Raw genomic sequence first — 19,177 nt, 5'->3', positions numbered from 1 at the left:
GCTACATGATGTTTATGTACCAAAAATTTCTTGCAGATTAATTCGTTTAGCAAAAATATTATCAAATTTGAATTTGATATTATTTGATACAAAGGTTACATGATCATTCCAACTTAATTTTGGGTCAAGTACAACACCCAAATGCAACCCTTTCAATAATATTATTTGCATGAGAAAGTGAAATATCATCAAATTTGTTGAGAACATGATTAGTACCGAAGATCATGAGTTTATTTTTTTTTAACATTAAGAGTAAGTTTGTTTTCATGAAACCATTTACCAATACAACTCATATTTTTATCTAATTCTTGCTGGAGTATAGCGGGGTCAGAGGAGGAACATAAGAGGGTGGTATCATCTGCATACATTACACATGACACACTATCAGGCAATGAATTCATATACATAATAAATAACAGTGGCCCTAATATTGACCCCTGTGGAATTCCTATATTAATCCTTTTGAAGTCTGACAAAGAGGAATTTACATTAACTCGCTGTGCCCTGTTACTTAAATAAAATACAAACCAATTCAGGGTGTGATTTCTAATACATAGTCATATAATGTAGAGAATTTGATGATTGATAGTATCAAACGCTTTTCTTAAATCTAGAAAAATAGCTGCAGTTGCTTTACCATGTTTACCGAGTAATCATCTTCCACCAAGCGCTAATAGGTCACCTCGCCATACCAATGGGAAACATCGGCCATGTCCAGACATAGTAAATTCATACAAATACAAACATCAAAGAATTGCCTGAAGTACTCTCTTAAACCACGTCTGTTGAGTGTCGACTGGAACAAGCTACCTGCAACCATAACATCTATTCCAGACTAGAAGAAGTTCAAAGAAGCAATTATTACAGCACACAAAGAAAGAAAAGCAACCAATAAACTAAGAACAGCTGCAGTCCCGACAGCAGCCTAGTACCAACCGCTTGTTTGATCCTTTTCAGGGCTATTGTATGCAGTATACAACCAGAACTAGAACCAGAACTTCGAATTTCTTTCTTATTTCTCGACCCATTCTGCAGTGCATTCATTAAGGGCCAAGGCCAAGGGCTAAGCGCATCAATCATTTTTCATTTGTCTGCATTTAATAAAAGTGGCTTTTTTTAAACCATTTTCTTTACTGTTTTTTAGGCGCCTTTTACCTGTACGAATTACTAGAAATTAGTAATATTCGTGTCAGGTAATACTTGATTGTGAGTCAAGTGTAAATTTTATTTAATGACTACATAGTGCACTTATGTACACGGCAAATTCACCGTGACCTTTCCAGCCATAAACCCGCTTAGTGAAGATTAAACCGAGATATGCAGTACTAAACCATTATAGTAATCGATTGTCCAACGCAAATTTATTACCACGTGATAATATTAATCCAATGAGCGATCGAATCATAACAGGTGCCCAGTGGGCTCCCTTGGCTATTCCGAGATATCTAGGTATCAAAGTTTACACTGCAGTGGTCAAAATTTAGAATTGTTCCGATTTGGTTAAAACCAAATTGAAACTAGAGCGGTTCTCGACTTTCGCGTGATCATGGTGATTCTGGTTGGTTGGTGTGTTTTGATTGATTGGTTTAGGTATTTGTGCTGTCGTGGTCTGTATGTGATGTTTCTGATGAAGATGTCTCAAATTGTTTGTCTCATAATAACAATCCATAAAAAGAATAGTTTGCCCTATAGGTAAGATATTTGCATATCAACTGTGCCCACTGTACACCCGTCAAATTCTTCATCTACACACCTGAAACTTATCATTTAAAGCAAAAATATGATAGTTATACCCAAGTTTACACTGGGACGAGACATGTAAAAACCGGCGACATTATCTGATAGACGATATTTAAGTTTTATGATTCTCTCAGGGAACATACTTTTATTGGCTTTTTGCTTAGCCTATAGCCGGTCAGAACCATCAAGTGGACCAACTGGTCAAGCAAATAGCAAACAATTTAAAATAGGCCTAATATTGTTACAAGGCAGGCTGTATTTAAAGTGGTCCGTTTATTATTTGTGTTGTAAAAAGTCCACGTCCATACAGCTGCGTTGAATGCTGACATAGGCTAAGGGGGGATGTCATTTTCTTCGGCAGGAGGGGGGGTCATGAATATGTCGGTGACCGGACTCAATTTTTTATGACCACCTATCGCGGGCAACATTTTTTACGACCCCCCTATCTTGGGTCGAAAATATTTATGACCCCCCTTCCGCCTACATAGACTCAAGACAAATTATTCCCTGCCAGAACAAAGGCAAGAAGCACATCAAAACTTAAAAGCGAAGAAAGTGTGTGGGTGCGTTAAAATTTTGATCGTGTGTGTAACGAAAGATTGTCCGCACATTTTGATTGTTAAATTAAAAGAAATGCGCCCATAGCGCGTAAAATTTTGAATAACCAGCCCTTAATAATTCTATAACCCAACCCCCCTATTTTGGGTGTTAAACAATTATAACCCCCCTATTTGGTCTAAAAATTCTCAGTGACCCCCCTTCCGAAGAAAATGACAGCCCCCTACAGCTTTAAAGCTGTTAGGCCTATACGATTTTTGTCAAATTTGATTAAAACATGATGTTTATTTTCATCAGGACAAAATAGCCTCAAGAGGACTTCGGTTATTAAAAAAAAACCTTGCATTTTTAGTCTTTTACGTATTGAAACTCGGCCCACAATGGAATCTGGATTCTGGACACATTTTGAACATTGTGACTTGATTGGCGTTTTGCTCAATGGTCCGCTGGACTGCATTAACGTCATCTCATTAATATTCAAAACCTAACGATGCTTGAAATATAAGACCGTAGAAAGAGGGCGCAATTACTACCTCATGGAGCGGCGGACATGAATTTAAAGAAACTTGCTCTTTACAATTTCTTTTTTTTGTGTGTCAGTTCCTGCAGAACTGACACCTTCTCCTACAGGTTTGACGATCACGTGACAATTCGAATCATCATATCGAAAAATCACGTGATCTGTAAAAATATCAATATCGATATCAATACTATTCGTCAATTCAGCCCCAAACCAATTCGCCCACATGCCAATTCGAACCCTGTATAATTGATGTACAAAATAAGTTGGCCAAATTTAACTTTTTCGTGATTTTCTCCATAACCGTTGTTTTCACACCAAATCTGCACTTAACCCTCTATCTTTTTAACCAAATATCCTAAAGAGTCGTGTGATATATCGAACTTTTCCTCTGGTCATAAAGAACAAAAAATAGTCAGCGTTCGCGTATCTGTAGGCCTACGTAGCCGCAGTTTGTGGCCCTCACATCACGGGCTTCGGGTGAGCTGCCGGTCCTAGGAAATGGAATAAATATATAAAGATGGCAAAATCAGTAAACCAGTTTCAGTTACAAATAAAGAAAAGTCTAATAAAAAATTACATCTAATATTTAGGCATTGATTTAATGACCTCACCCATTCCCACCCATCTCCACCCCAACTATCAATTTCTTGTGTGAACTGTGGAATGTCTATTATTGAAATGTTATAAATATTTATTTTGATTCTTTCTTTGCATGTTCTTCTCCTCTTTCTTTTTTATTTGATTTGTTAACTTTGTGTAATTGTATGTTGTAACTTAGAGCAGTGGCCTTTTGAGCATCTCCTCATTCAAATTTTGTGTCTTTTATATATATATTGTATGTTGATTTGAATGAAAATAAAATGATGATGTATAGATGATGATGTACATCATTTCCTACAGAGTCGTGCCATATGTCAAATTTTTCCTCTGGTCATAAGGAAAATAAAAGTCAGTGGTCGCATATCTGTAGGATCATTGGTTAATGATATAGTCACTTTTTTAATTTTGTGTACTTAACCCTCTATCTTTTTAACCAAATATCCTAGAGAGTCGTGCCATATGTCAAATTTTTCCTCTGGTCATAAGGAACAAAAAGTCAGTGGTCGCATATCTGTAGGATCATTGGTTAATGAGATATAGCCACTTTTGTTTTAATTTTGTGCACTTAACCCTCTATCTTTTTAACCAAATATCCTAGAGAGTCGTGCCATATGTCGAACTTTTCCTCTGGTCATAAGGAACAAAAAGGTTAGTGGTCGCATATCTGTAGGATCATTGGGTAATGAGATATAGTCACGTTTTTGTACGTTGTGCACTTAACCCTCTTTTTTTACTTCTGGATATCGTTTGGAGTCAAATGATTTTTCATTTTAAAGCTTATATATATTTTCTAAACACGAAATAAAACAAAATTGACCGCGAGCCGACTTTACAGCTGTTTCGTGATTGACGGCCACATAATTCATTAACATATTATATCGTTTATCCCTTTGGTCAATATCGAATTGGTTTGTGGCTGACTTAGCTTGGGACCAAATACATGAATTGGCATATGGCCAAGTCAACTGTGGACGAATTGGTTTGGGTCCGAATCGACCTGGTTCCATGCTGATAGGAGAAAATGGCGAAAAATTACGTACTTTAACAAGGCAAAAAGCAACTTTTCTAGGCATTGTTGACATGGCACAGTGTCGGCTTCCTATTCGATAAATATAAATTTAATACTCCGTTGGTGAGCGACGGGCGACTGGTATTTCACCGAATGCAAGAAAAGGAGTTCTATCTGATTGGCTAGCAATCGATCGCTTAGGTCGCTTAGTAGTCAACTACAAACTCAAAACTGAGCATCGTATTCAATTCGATTGAAATCGATATTCTATTATTGCCGTAGATAAAGAGAGTGATAGTGTGTCAATAATGTACATTGTATTGCAGCTGGATTTTACATGCATTCTTTTATATAAATTTTTTCTCAAAGAGTTGAATATGATCAAAATTTTTACTCAGGATTTCAAATTTTTTACCCGCAAATTGCAGTTAAACATAGGCCCCCTATCCACAGCAAAATACCGGTCCTCACTAATTAGTGTATTTAATTTCCAGTTAGTGTATTTAAGATAAAACCTGACAACAAATAAAATTTTCTTGCAATAGAAATATCATATGGGATACTGATATGGTAGGCCGCAACCGCCACAACGTGGAGCTGCTACGCGTAGCTGACTGTTTGCTCCGTGGAGCCAAATTCATGTTAGAGTTTTTCATTACTCGGAGGTAAAACTGACTAATTAAGTACGACTTACTCATTACGTGAAGCGAATTTATTCATTAAGAATTTGCCAGACGAGCGTCACGTAGTTGCAAGATATCCTCGGTCACGAAAGTTATGATTCAAAAAGTAGTTTATGAAAAGTACGAACTGACTTATTATTAAGATGGACATGCACTCATAAGAAACTCATACAGTATTGTACATAACTATATAGCTAGGCAGAGTGGTGGTAAACTATGCACACAGTTCTGCGATCTGCAGTGTATCGCCGGGAGCTAATTTGTATAACTTGCGCGGTGTCCCTGCGGAATTCGACCTTCAGCAAACTGCAAACCAGTTCGGATTTACTTTATATACTAGTAGTAGGCCATACATACTGTAGTTACTGTCCGTTTTCCAATACACAATACTCAGTGCGCTCACCATTGACGCGTGACCTCTACAAATAGTGTATGTTAGAAGTATAGGGAGAGGGAGAGCGTGGCGCAATGGTTAGGGTACTTGCCTTTAGTGCATGAGGTCCCGGGTTCGATTCCCGGCGGTGGCGATTTGCTGGGATATTGACTTGGAAAAAAAAAAAAAAAAAAAAAGTCTGAAATTAATTGGCAACATCTGTAGATTAAGTTTAGACTTCCGCTCTCCCCATGGTTCATTTAGAATTGGGTAAATGAATCATGAAAGTACTTCTGTCCTTCGGAGGGACGTTAAGCCGTCGGTCCCGTGTGCAGAGAGCCATACCTGTACACATATCTCGCAGTCAGTTTCGAAAAGAGTAGGGTGTTAACCCTGACTGTTCCCAACCCGTCCCGGTGTTCAAATGGACCCCAATGGAAATAAGCTTCAATAGAGGCTTTCTTGGGTTATCCAGGGTTGTCACAACCCGAACAAATCAAAAAAAAAAAAAAAAAAAAAAAGGCCATTGCCTAGTTGACGTCACTACTGTGTAAAAAATAACCGGCCAATATTTAAAGTATTCTCTGAAATTCTAGAAAATATAGTTTTGTAACATGTCCTAAATTTTTAGCTAATTTAGGTGTTTGGAAATATTGGTACTTTTGTACCAAAAAATATGAAGAAATTATTTCTTAACCGTGTTAAGTCATTAAGCTTCTCATTTTCAAGAACGCTGGTTAACAATAAGCAGACTATTGTCTCATTTCGTAAACAAAAGCCCACAGTATTGTTACCTTGCGTTCGCTTTATAATCGTTCACCCAACTGAAACTATAATACCAGCTCATTGCTCATTGCACAGGTAAAACAGACACAAGTGCAGTGTGTATTTAACCAGAGAAGATCTGATGTAACATAGTTGAGCCGTTTTCATTGAGTGTTATCTTGGTTTAATAGCTTTTAATAGGGTTTAAGTCCTTCAAAGGTCGTGGTGAGTTCTACTGTAGACATGACTGCATCATGATTATTTTTAAGTCAACAACATTCAACAATATGATCACCGTGATAGTATGAGAGTATCAGTACCGTGGGTGTCAGTGATCCTGGCCTGACACAGTAGACAAACAAACAAACAAACACGCCACACACATGACACATGCATGCAAGGTAACATTGACTATACACTAATCAAACAATGGTATTGATCCTGTACAACTGGTCGTGGTTTATTTACAATCGATTCATTTAAAATCCCCATAGTAAACATTAATTTTGGCAAGAGTTTTCTCACTCTGGAACGAGGATGCATCCACTGGCTCCGCGTAATGAAAAGATCTAACATGATTGGTCAATTTAGCTCCGCGAAGCGAAAAGTAAGCTACGCGTAGCAGCTCCACGTTGTGGCGGTTACGGCCAGCCATATATTGATCATGCGAAAATCGTAAAACATAGAATAGAAACAGTGTGGCAGGCGCTCAAAATCTCAAATTGTATGCTTAGCCTGAGTTGCACGGCCTATCTCGAATAAAATCACCATGCGTAGTTGTTGAAAAACGTGAGGATTCATCGTACTATCACGGCAATTTTTAGCACGAAGGTATAGGGATGATGACGGTGTGCATGGTGCCTTCGCGAAAGAAAGTTTCCTGCTATAAAGACCTAACTTTTGAGGTGGTTTGTATGTTTGAAGCTTATTAACAATAAGCTTAAAATAAGGCGCCCGGTTATACCGCCGGGTTTAGCAAGTCATCATCAACGAGTTTGACAGATGACGTCAGTCGCAATCTCTGTTTTGATAATATCGACATGGACTAATAATATAGAGCACGTAGTGCGGTGGACTGGAACTTGACGCATCGATCTGAGGACAGCTTTCAAACATAAGTCTTGATAGTAGTACGCTGTTTTACTTAGCCTATATCTGGTGGCAGCAGCATTTTTCTTCAGTCACGTGATAACGGCACCGGCCGATAATACACGGGGGAAGCCGACGGTGCACAGTGTCATCGACCCTATATCTTCATGGCAGAAATCGCCATGGTAGGTTGAATCCACAGCCACGATTGGCCATTTGGTTCAGACGTTTGAAGCTCTTTGAGACGAATAATTAGTCGAGGGACATGACTAAGGCTACTCACAATAGCCGGGTTATTGATCTTGGTTGTGCGTGAATAAGCTTGTATACCCCATTGAGGTCAATGGTCATCGAATTTTATACTGCCTAGTAGTGAGTGCAGCTGTACAACAACGATGTAGTCCATACAGGACCAACGCAATATAAAATTAGAGTTTTGGTCCGATTTTGAGTTCAAAGCGCACGGCCAATTTTCAAAGCGCATTCTAGCGACCATCATATCTGTTCAACACGTATTTTCAAGTGTATGAGACCACATCTGGTTTCTTGAGAAAAATTCATTTACGGGAGATATTCATCATTTTCTAACCCGGTATCCGAAGATTTTCGTCTGATATCAAAATCGTGCATAGCAATTCACGTGTATCGATCCCGTGTATTCATTATAGTGTCTCTGCTGCACCAAATAATTATTAGCCAGGCGGTGTCGGTGTGCGGTGTCCACATCTTTTTGTATTGCGCTGGTATAGGAGTTGCAAGGGCCTGACAATTTGCTGATAGCTGCTGATATCGAATGATAGAATTCGCCATCTTCGTCCTGTGAAAAATTTTGAAGAATAGAAGGCTGACGTTGCGCCAAAACACGTCGGCCTATGTACAGTCCGGTCCGACTGCCTGATCAGGAAATACTGCCGAATCAGGCAGCATGTTGCCGAGTCAGGCAGCATGGTATCCCACAATGCATAAATGCTCTATTTCAAATAGAGCATCTTTTAATATACCGTTATTTCTTGGTTTAGGGTAAAGAAGTAGGTAAAATATATAAAATTATCAATGGATGTACAATTAGTAGTATTTTTTCATTAATTCTAGTTAAAATAAAGTTAATTTGCATATTTAAATCAAATGTTTAAAAAACCGTTAGAAATTGTTTTGTTATTTAAATTATTTTCCTCCCGGTGGAATTTTTTTTCGCCCGGTGAAAAATTGTCAACTTACATGTAGCTCATGTGTGTCAAAGTAAAATTTCCACCGATCTTTTATAAAATCACCATGAACAATTTAGTCCTTAGTCTGTCAAATTCGGAAGGGTTACCAAAGCCTGTGTTGCCTGACTCGGCAACATGCTGCCTGATTCGGCAGTACTTCCTGATCAGGCAGTCGGATCTGACTGATGTAAGTGTATAATTAGGCATATTTAATGATAAATGAACTACCACTAAATGTTCTTATCAGTGCTGCAGTGCACAACTTCTCTTTAACATTGCATTCAAATAATAATTACATTGTAAATTGGAACTGACACCAATTTTTTTCAGGAATATCTTGTTTCCATTATCAACACAGTTGAGTTTAATATCATTATGAAACAGACATGGTGACAGGTACTCAGTAAATAAAATTCCTTTAAAAAGAATAGGGCGGGCAAATGAAAAATTGTCAAGAAAAATGAAAGAATGAGTAACCCTTCACAATCAAAAACAGGGAAAATATGACATAACATCGATTTCTAATGGGGGGAGTATAACACAAAACGTATAAACAAAGTTAAAAGAGTTTTTAACTTGATACGTTTATGTTATTCCCCCATTGGATGTTGTTTCATATTTTCCCTGATTTTAATCTTATCCATTGTTAGTGTGACACTGTTGTATCCGTGGATCCATCATTTGGTTCCCTGCTGGTCAGTTGGAACAGATTTTCCGTTTTTATATTACCCCTTCACATCATAACAGAAAACGTTTTATATTAGCATTTTATATAAAACATTGTTATAAAAGTTTTGTAGATAAAGTCTTATTCAGATTTCATTTAACAGCTTAACCATCGCGTATACGCGCGCGACGTCAAGCGTGTGCATTGTACCTTAATGTGCAAATAATACGCGCTGGACGGCTAGCAGTACGCTTAATTTGTAAAAGGGAATCTGAATAAGACTTTAATAGTTATTTTAAACATTTTCGTAATCATACCTAGAGTTTTTTTTTTATCATCAGATAGGAAGACTTCTGCTCATCTTCTCTGGTGAGACAACATGTCCGGGCTATCTTTCCATATCAAAATTGCAAAATCTCTCATATCTATTTCTTCAATATATTGTCACACATGAATTGTGAAAATGGTATTTTTTTATTTGGGGTCAAAGGTCATTAAGGGGTCATTTCCGGTATAAAACGAAATACCTTTATGCATCTTTTCCCACAAATTACGTAGGACAGTGATGCCACTTGCACACATGCATTGTTATTACCCAGTGTCTATGGGGTGTACACAGATTTGGGGTCAAAGGTCATTAAGGGGTCACTTCAGGTATAAAACGAAATAACTTCAAAAAACCTTTTTTTATTTGGGGTGAAAGGTCATTAAGGGGTCACTTCCGGTCTGAGACAAAAACCTTCAAAATGCCCCTTCTGCCACAAATAACATGGCAAAGTGATGCCACGTGCACACATACATTGACATTAGCCAATGTCTATGGGGTTTTCATATATTTTTTGGGTCAAAGGTCATTAAAGGGGTCACAACACGGCTGTAGCCACAATTTTGACATTGTAGCGCATGGAATGCCTTAGAATGGTTTCAAAAGGGTTGGAAATGCTGATAAATATACGAAACGAAATGTTGAGTGGCCAGCTCTGAAACCAAACTGCTGTTTGGATATCAGCTTCTAATCGTTGAGATGTTTCTACATAGCCTTGTTGACCAACTTCTCCATGATCTTGGTGAGAACAGGGAGGAGAGAGATGGGTCGGTAGTTGCTTGGAGAGTGTTTGTCCCCTTTCTTGAAACAAGGGACCACATCGGCAACTTTCCATTGGGCTGGCATGTGTCCTCTGTTGAAACAGAGCTGGAAGAGCCGTGCAAGAGGAGTGGCCAGTTCAGCAGCTGCAGTTCTCAGAACTAGAGCGGGAATCCCATCAGGCCCAGACGCTTTGTTGATATCCAGTTTGGTTAGCTGTTTTCTTACTTTCTTAGGCCAGAAAGGAAAGTCACACTGGAGCATTTAGTGGTCTTCCTCGGAGGAAGGTGAGGGAATTGCTTGCTATTTTCAGTTTCAGTAATGGTTGACTTGTCACTGAAGAAGGAGGCGAAGCACTCTGCCTTTTCCTTGGCAGTGATAAAAGTCTGGCCGTCAGATTTCAGAACTAGGATTTCAGATTTTCCACCCTTATCCATCAACCGGCGTGCTGTCCACCACCAAGATTTCGAACCAGTTTGGAGCTCCTCTGTCATCTTTCCTCTGACCCTAGCTTTATGAAGAGAGCATGCCTTACTAGATATTGTGGTATACTCATTCCTTGCTCAGTTATAATCAAGGCGAGCTTCAGGAGACTGCAGGGCTTTCCATCTTCTCCATGTTTTGTTCTTTCTCTCCAGAGCCTTTTCACAGCACTCATTCCACCACGCAGGATGGTCGACAAATGAGGGTGCAGATTTCTGTGGTATGAATCGGTGCATGGCATCAGTGATTGTGTTGGTGACATTACTGCAAGCCCCTTCAGGGTCATCTTTTGTGAGAAGACGGTCCCAGGGTGCACCAGCTAGCTCATTTCTCAAGCCATCCCAGTTAGCTTTCTTGTAGAGCCAGACACGTCGTGGAGGAGGATTTTCAGAGAGTGGAGAAGCTTTCAACATGGCCTTGATGTTTTTTGTTGATGGTGGGGACATCGGTCACAATAGCTTTCCTGCCCTGCGGGGCCCTTTTATCTTGGAACTCACTTGCCGTGTTTAGTTGTCGTATGGGAGTCTCCAGCCTCGGGCCTGCCGGCCCTGCCGGCCCTGCGGCCTTGATGGTTTTTTGCTGATGGTGGGGACAGCGGTCACACTAGCTTTCTTGCCCTGCGGGCCCTTTAATATTGGAACTCTCACTTGAAGTGTTTAGTTGTCGTATGGGAGTCTCCGGCCTCGGGCCTGCCGGCTCTGCGGTCTTGATGTTTTTTGTTGATGGTGGGGACAGCGGTCACACAAACTTTCTTGCCCTGCGGTATTGGAACTCACTTGGAGTGTTTATTTGTCGTATGGGAGTCTCCGGCCTCGGGCCTGCCGGCCCTGCGGCCTTGATGGCGTTTTTTGCTGATGGTGGAGACAGCGGTCACACTAGCTTTCTTGCCCTGCGGGGCCCTTTTATATTGGAACTCACTTGGAGTGTTTATTTGTCGTATGGGAGTCTCCGGCCTCGGGCCTCCCGGCTCTGCGGCCTTGATGTTTTTTGTTGATGATGGGGACAGCGGTCACAATAGCTTTCTTGCCCGGCGGGCCCTTTTATATTGGAACTCTCTTGGAGTGTTTAGTTGTCGTATGGGAGTCTCCAGCCTCGGGCCTGCCGGCCCTGCGGCCTTGATGGCTTTTTTGCTGATGCTAGGGACAGCGGTCACACTAGCTTTCTTGCCCTGCGGGGCCCTTTAATATTGGAACGCTCACTTGAAGTGTTTATTTGTCGTATGGGAGTCTCCGGCCTCGGGCCTCCCGGCCCGGCGGCCTTGATGTTTTTTGTTGATGGTGGGGACAGCGGTCACAATAGCTTTCGTGCCCTGCGGGGCCCTTTTATATTGGAACTCACTTGGAGTGTTTATTTGTCGTATGGGAGTCTCCGGCCTCGGGCCTGCCGGCCCTGCGGTCTTGATGTTTTTTGTTGATGGTGGGGACAGCGGCCACAGTAGCTTTGTTGCCCTGCGGGGCCCTTATATATTGGAACTCACTTGGAGTCTTTAGTTGTCGTATGGAAGTCTCCGGCCTCGGGCCTGCCGGCCCTGCGGCCTTGATGGTTTTTTGTTGATGGTGGGGACAGCGGTCACACTAGCTTTCTTGCCCTGCGGGGCCATTTAATATTGTAACTGATCTGCTTCGGCGACTGCACTGATGCTGAGAAGTGCAGAAAACGACACATTTTGGGGATTAAATTAAGGTAAAAAACAATCAAATTATGATAAAAATTCCTTGACATTTGGACTATCAACAACGTAAACTTGAACCCCGACTTTAAATCATTGCAATCGGCCACACAACGCCCGGGATGTATGCGAATACGTATTGTACAAACCTGTTCAGTTCCAAAGCATCCAATAACAAAGCATCCTAGATATTGCAAACTATTCTCAATTTGGAGTGTTTTCCAAGGACGAACAAATTGAGACCATATTAAGGAGATCAGAGTATTTTAAGTTGACCCATGTGAAGCCCAAAATTTGACCTTGTATAGTTTTTATAAATATTGAAGCAAACTTGAAATTCATATATTTATTTAATATATTTCAGTATACTTTTGGTATGATGTTCAAGGGCATATCCAAAATGAATAAAAGTGAAAAAAATTGTTGCAATTAGTGGTGGGTGACACCATTAATTTGTTGAGATTGACATGATTGAAGGGACTATGTACATGAGCACTGATATGATTGATTGGTTACAGCATTTGAACAAAAAAGACATCAAATTTACTTCACGTGCACATACCTTGCCCACGTCCGAAAATCTTCCGTTTGTCTGTACTAACAGATACCTTAGCCATTGAGCAAAATGTCACATTTTATCCCTATAAGATCGCTCTTGGTTTTGATCACCTGCGCACATTATGCTACAAGGATTCACAAATCTGATCGTTTTTTATTCTGATTCTGATTTAGCGAAGTCACCTTCATAATCACATTTAAAATTCACCATGTGTATCCAGTATACTTTCCAATAAGATTAAATAGAGGCTTGCCTTACGGCTATTATTACAGGAACCTTTCGTAACGTTTATATTTCCAACTTTGCTAAACTTCGCTACCATAATTAAATTTGATGTCATAGTATCTAAGTTTTTCAAAACATATTTTGACTAAAAAAATGACTTAGCATCTCAGCTGTTCTATTTTGAATTTACTGTCTGGCCCGCTAAAGGGAGGATCAAGTTTGAAAGAGTCAAGAGGTGTTTGCAAGGAAAAGGAGGAGTGAAGAAAGACATGGCTTTAAGCAAAGCAAGGCAGTTCCGTCCTCCCCCCTCCCATTTGTATACCACTGGAAACCTCTGGCTACAGAATATTTATGTACCAAAAATTTCTTGCAGGTTAATTCGTTTAGGATAAATATCGTCAAATTTGAATTTCGTTCTGGTATACAATTACACGTACACACAGTGGCCTAGGGAGCAGTGTCCCAGCAAACACAAAACGTTTTCGACATCATTCGCAAAAGGTTATAAAAGGTTGTCAGAAAACGTTTAAATGTCGGGTTATATAAAGGGTATATTAAGAGTATAAAACGTTTTCTTTACCTTAAAAACATATTTTGATAATCTACTGCTCAGCAAACAAAAATGTTTTACAGAAAACGTTTAAATGTCGGGTTATATAAAGGGTATAAAAACGTTTTAATAACATTCCAAAAACATTCTTGAAAACTTGATACAAAACATTCTAAACAGAATGTTATTTTGGGAGTTGAAACAATATTTTGCGAAAATGTTTGCCCAAAATATTTGCAATAACGTTTTAAAAACGTTTTCATGACCTTTATATAACCCGACATTTAAATGTTATTAAAAGGTTTTGAAAAGAACATTTTAAGATCATTTCTGTGTTTGCTGGGTTCAAATATTTTAACATAATGTTATTTAAGTATTGACAAAATATTTGGCAAAAATGTTTGCAAAAATAGTTTTAAATAACATTTTTTGAAAACATTTAAACAATATTGTTGTAGTGTGTTTTCATACAAAACGTTTTAAAACGCTATCATGACCTTTATATAACCCGACATTTTAATGTGATTAAAACGTTTTTACCTAAACCAAAAGCCAAAATATAACTTATTTAAAACGTTTTTAAAACGTTTGTGTGTTTGCTGGGTAATAATATAATAATATTAAAAGGTTTTGAAAAGAACATTTTAAGAACATTTCTGTGTTTGCTGGGTTCAAATATTTTAACATAATGTTATTTAAGTATTGACAAAATATTTGGCAAAAATGTTTGCAAAATAGTTTTAAATAACATTTTTGAAAACATTAAAAAATATTGTTGTAGTGTGTGTTTTTCATACAAAACGTTTTGAAACGCTATCATGACCTTTATATAACCCGACATTTTAATGTGATTAAAACGTTTTTACCTAAACCAAAAGCCAAAATATAACTTATTTAAAACGTTTTTAAAACGTTTGTGTGTTTGCTGGGTAATACACATAATCATGCATAACTCGCAAACGCAAAATCGGAATCAACTGAAAAATTGGGAATAAGCTTTTTCGTGAATATCTACTGAAAAATGTCACAAAAAGAGGATGCCAGGATCACGAAATACTCCTTAAGGGATGGGGCCATTTTTAAGCTTGGAATGTAGATAGTTATTGTTGATATTACTGTTCGCGATTTTTATTTATGCACTCTTTAGCCGACAATTTATGCATTTTACACGATAGAAATGTCGCTTGCATAAATACCGATATTTTTAACAGTATCGGGTTTTTTAACCAAAATACCTTCCACATTAGTTCCCAAGAATTGGATGAAACCATAGATACCATATCAGACTGCAGGTGACGAATAGATTTTAAACTAGAATTAAAAGAATCAGCGTAGGCCCTCTCAAAATTTAGTTTCGAGATATATCGCCTTGTGATAAAAAGTGCAATTTTGGACAGCTTTTTGGTTGTTTTTTTATAACAAGGAAATGTTTTACTTACCCCAAACTTCTCACGTAGTCCTTACTCCTTATTTAATTACATTTTAGCACAAGTTTGCACACCGAACGGTGTGCTATATTCCCAAAACTGTTAATGGCGTCAGGCTCGCCTTATTTCAAACCAAGTCGTAGATGTGTGACACTAAATTCACGGTTTTTCTATTAGCAATTCAAACCTACGACAGATTTGGTGGTTTGCGATAGGCGATACCGTTGTCCACGATTTTATGATATCCAGCTATATAGGCCTAGTATTTCATTTGATTACACTGAACATGGACATGATGAAGCTATACAGCCATCATGCACTGATCATTATTTTGCAGACCCGACCTTCCGCATCGGTTCCACATGTAGTAGTCCTAAGCACCACAGTAGATTATGTTAACAAAAAATATTTATAAAATATGCAGGGCCGGATTTACCATTGGGTCAGATGGACCAGGGCCCAGGGCCCCCGAAATCTGGGGCCCCCAATTTGGCATGTGCATGTTTCTTTTTAGCCCGAATACACAATATTTTGCACCAAAATAACATTGCAAATTTTACGCGCTTCGCGCCCACTGGCCTTTTATAATTATAGCAAAATAATTTTCACCTTCATTTTGGGCTAAAATTGTCTGAAATCGAAATGTTTCTCGCGCTTCTTGCGCAAATGTCTTAGTAAAACCCATCTTATTGTAGGTCCCTTATTTGTAAACCAAAACTTGGTCACTTGAGTGCACATGCCTTCCCCACGGTGAGTTTGGGGGCCTCCGAATTTTGGCCTGGCCCAGGGCCCCAAAAAAGGTAAATCCGGCCCTGAAAATATATATACAAAATTAGGCCGGTTGCAGCCGAACACGGCGCACACCAGACAGGGTCTAATTCTGCATAAAACCGGGCAAAGTTATTTCTATAGATCTGCTGCGCATTCAAATTGCATTGTATTGCATCGTAATTTCATTTGTGTCTATGCTAACTATGTTTACACAACATGAACTCACGTGTTTTCAAGCAAATTCGCCGATAATAGGTGATCAAAAGCGATCGGAATGTTACAAAAGTACAGATCGCATTACTTCATGTGAGATGATCTTTGGAAAAATACGGCATAATTTGTCTTGGTGTTTGCGGAATGCCATGCAGTAAAATATTAATACGTTGCGGCAATTCATGATTGACAACTAAAGCTGAATTTATACTCGATCGCCGAGCGATGCGATTAATCGCTTTTGAAAAAACGATTTGCAATCGCCGAATTTTGCGATGCATCGCTCGTCGCTTTTGCATTTATACTTATCACGGCGATAGCGATTGCAGACGACAATTAAAATATTCTAAATGCCACAAAATACATTTTTAAAACATCAGATACTGTCAATAATTATTGCTTTGAAATAATTCATCACCAAAAATTAATAACCATGAAAGGTAAATTAATTAGCAAAATAATAGATCCAGTTGCTTGTCTTTGATTGGTTGACGCATTCACGTGTCAAGCGATATCGCTGGGAAGTTGAGATTTCTTCAACTTGCAAAAGCGATGTCGTTTTTGCCTCCGCGATTTGAATCGATTGATCGGCTTGACGCTCTGGAAATGTAAGTAAACATTGAGCATGCGTGAAAATCGCTTTTCTGCAAAAGCGATTGAGTATAAATTCAGCTTAACAATCGGCGTGTCCTTCGTATCCTCCACTGTCAATTTCTTATCCACTCACTAATCCTCACAAAAGCTTTGTGTTGATTACGTAATGTGTGGAGGCAAATTGCAATAAGTACAATGAAATAATGAGTAGGGCGGGCTCCGAGGCGGGTTTCTTCTTCATCTTACGTAACAGTACTGTTCTCCAAAAAAACCCGGAAGCTTGTCGTTTGGAGCTCTAGCTGAAATACAGCACGATAATGTAAGATAGTAAATGCGGGAGTAAATGTAAACCTGTATTTTAGCTAGAGTATCTCGAGCTAGCGCACACCTATCCGCTGTTAGATTGTAACATCATCACTAGCCCTAGAACTCTGGCCATAGTATCCGTTTTTACTTCCACTAGGGCCAGAGGCACTTACATTGAAAAATTTGTTGGAGATGCTTGAACGATCCAGTACAAAAAGTCAATGCTTGATCGAACCAATACAAATGTGTGTCAGGTCACTAATTAACATGATAAAACCCACTTGAGAACATACAATCGCCAGTCATTTCTAAAGACGCATTTATACTCAATCGCTTTTGCAGAAATCTGAATCGCACGCATGATCAGTGTACTAAATCGCCGTCGTATTTGCCTGCTGAGCATGCGCATAAATCGCTGTTTTTCAAAAGCGACACGTAGGTCTATATTGACACCCTCTGTCGGTCAAGGATTCAGTCTGATGATGAGCAACCCATGGGTATAAACACAGCTTTACACAATGACTAATTTACATAGGCACAAAAGACCGTGTTCATGTACCGTTACTCAGCCAAACATGGCAGAGTAGGTCCCGGATGACGGTACATGTTCCTATCTCCTCAACGTTATACCTTTCCAACAAGGAAAGAGATACGAAAAGCGAACGTCTAATCATCACCAATATTATGTCAGCAGTTCCCCAAATTCCATTGGGTGAAGTTAGTTTTTGACAACTTATCGCCGATTTTTAAAGCAGGATGAAATCGGAGGTCTCGGATTATGATACAATTTCAAACTAGATATATTGCATCCTCAGAAGGCTGCGAAGTCCAGCCGTGACCTTGAAGTGACTTCACAGTTATCTGACATGCAGTGTTTGAAATTGGTGCCGCCGATCCCATATACGCTAATTTTTTAGTCATATGAAGTTTATTATTGTGATTTTTATAACATACATATCTCTAACATCAATATAATAAGGCGTAATCGTGTTGTTGTTTTCCTTGAAAGACGGTATAAAAAGAACACAGCAAAAATGTACATACCTTATACGAGAGCTCATAGCATATAGCAATGTGTTGCAATAGAAAAATGTACCATGGCGTCCGACTTTAGAACATTAATAATGTGATGGTAATCGATCAGTGCCATAGAGTGATTGCACGGAAGGTCATTAGTTAAAATCATCCTCCAGACACGCTCCAGAAGACATGCAAATGCATGCAGCACAATACCAATCACCTGTGTAACTGGTATTGATCAAAGTAATTCTTTTGTACTCCATGCATTTGCATATCTTCTGGAGCGTGTCTGTAGGATGATTTGAACTAATGACATTCCGTGCAAGCACCAGAGAGTTGATATTCTTGAGAGGGCACTCTATTCACGTGGTTTCTTTTCCAACGCTAAAAGATCACGAATTTTGGTGGTTTGCAAATGAAAAGTGTCCGCACTATCGATTGATTACGTAACTGTTATGAATAATTTATTAGGTTTTTCAATGCAATCGCCTCGACCCATTAATACATATTATCTGTATTATCAAAGTACTTGGAATAGCAATCCGGTGAGTTCACTGAACTACGCCCTAATACTGATGGAGTTTTAATGGCGTTTAATGGCGCTAATCCTCTCCATACACAGATGAACAAATACAATAGATGAAGGTCAACACGTATGACCTCCTATGTGACATGTTATATGTGATGTACAAAAACCTGAATATCATAAAGATCAGTATTCGTTTGTGCATATGAACTGCACATTTACGTTGCTAAATATTACTCATTATATATAATGACAAATATTGGTATTATGACAATACGGTATATACATTGTATATAAAACGACTAATAGATCCTACTATCATGGCGTCAGGTCAATGTTCATCATACCCCGTATGTTTCTTAAAATTCATTCATATTTGAGACAAATTGCTGTGCCAATTTTATTGGTGCACAAGTAGATCCGTGTTTTTTAAAATTTTCATTTCCTTTTAATGAAAGAATTAAGGTTTTCCACTGCACGGGGGCCACAAGGGTGATACTAATTTTAATGCTATATTTTCAAAACGAATACGTGC

At 38.9% G+C, this 19,177-nt stretch overlaps 1 protein-coding gene across 1 annotated transcript in view; it reads right to left on the bottom strand.

Annotated features, from left to right (window-relative positions):
• Positions 1 to 18,273, bottom strand: part of LOC140161055 (folate receptor gamma-like) — a 36,294-nt gene extending 18,021 nt beyond the window's left edge. Inside the window, exon 1 of the mRNA XM_072184442.1 lies at positions 18,141 to 18,273. The gene's annotated coding sequence lies outside the window, so the exon portion shown is untranslated. The remainder of the gene's footprint in view (positions 1 to 18,140) is intronic.
• Between the last annotated feature and the right edge of the window lie 904 nt (positions 18,274 to 19,177).

This window comes from Amphiura filiformis, chromosome 9, assembly GCF_039555335.1.
Source record: "Amphiura filiformis chromosome 9, Afil_fr2py, whole genome shotgun sequence".
NCBI lineage: Eukaryota > Metazoa > Echinodermata > Ophiuroidea > Amphilepidida > Amphiuridae > Amphiura > Amphiura filiformis.
The sequence above is the reverse complement of the archived record's forward strand: the minus strand, read 5'-3'. Positions and strand labels throughout refer to the sequence as shown.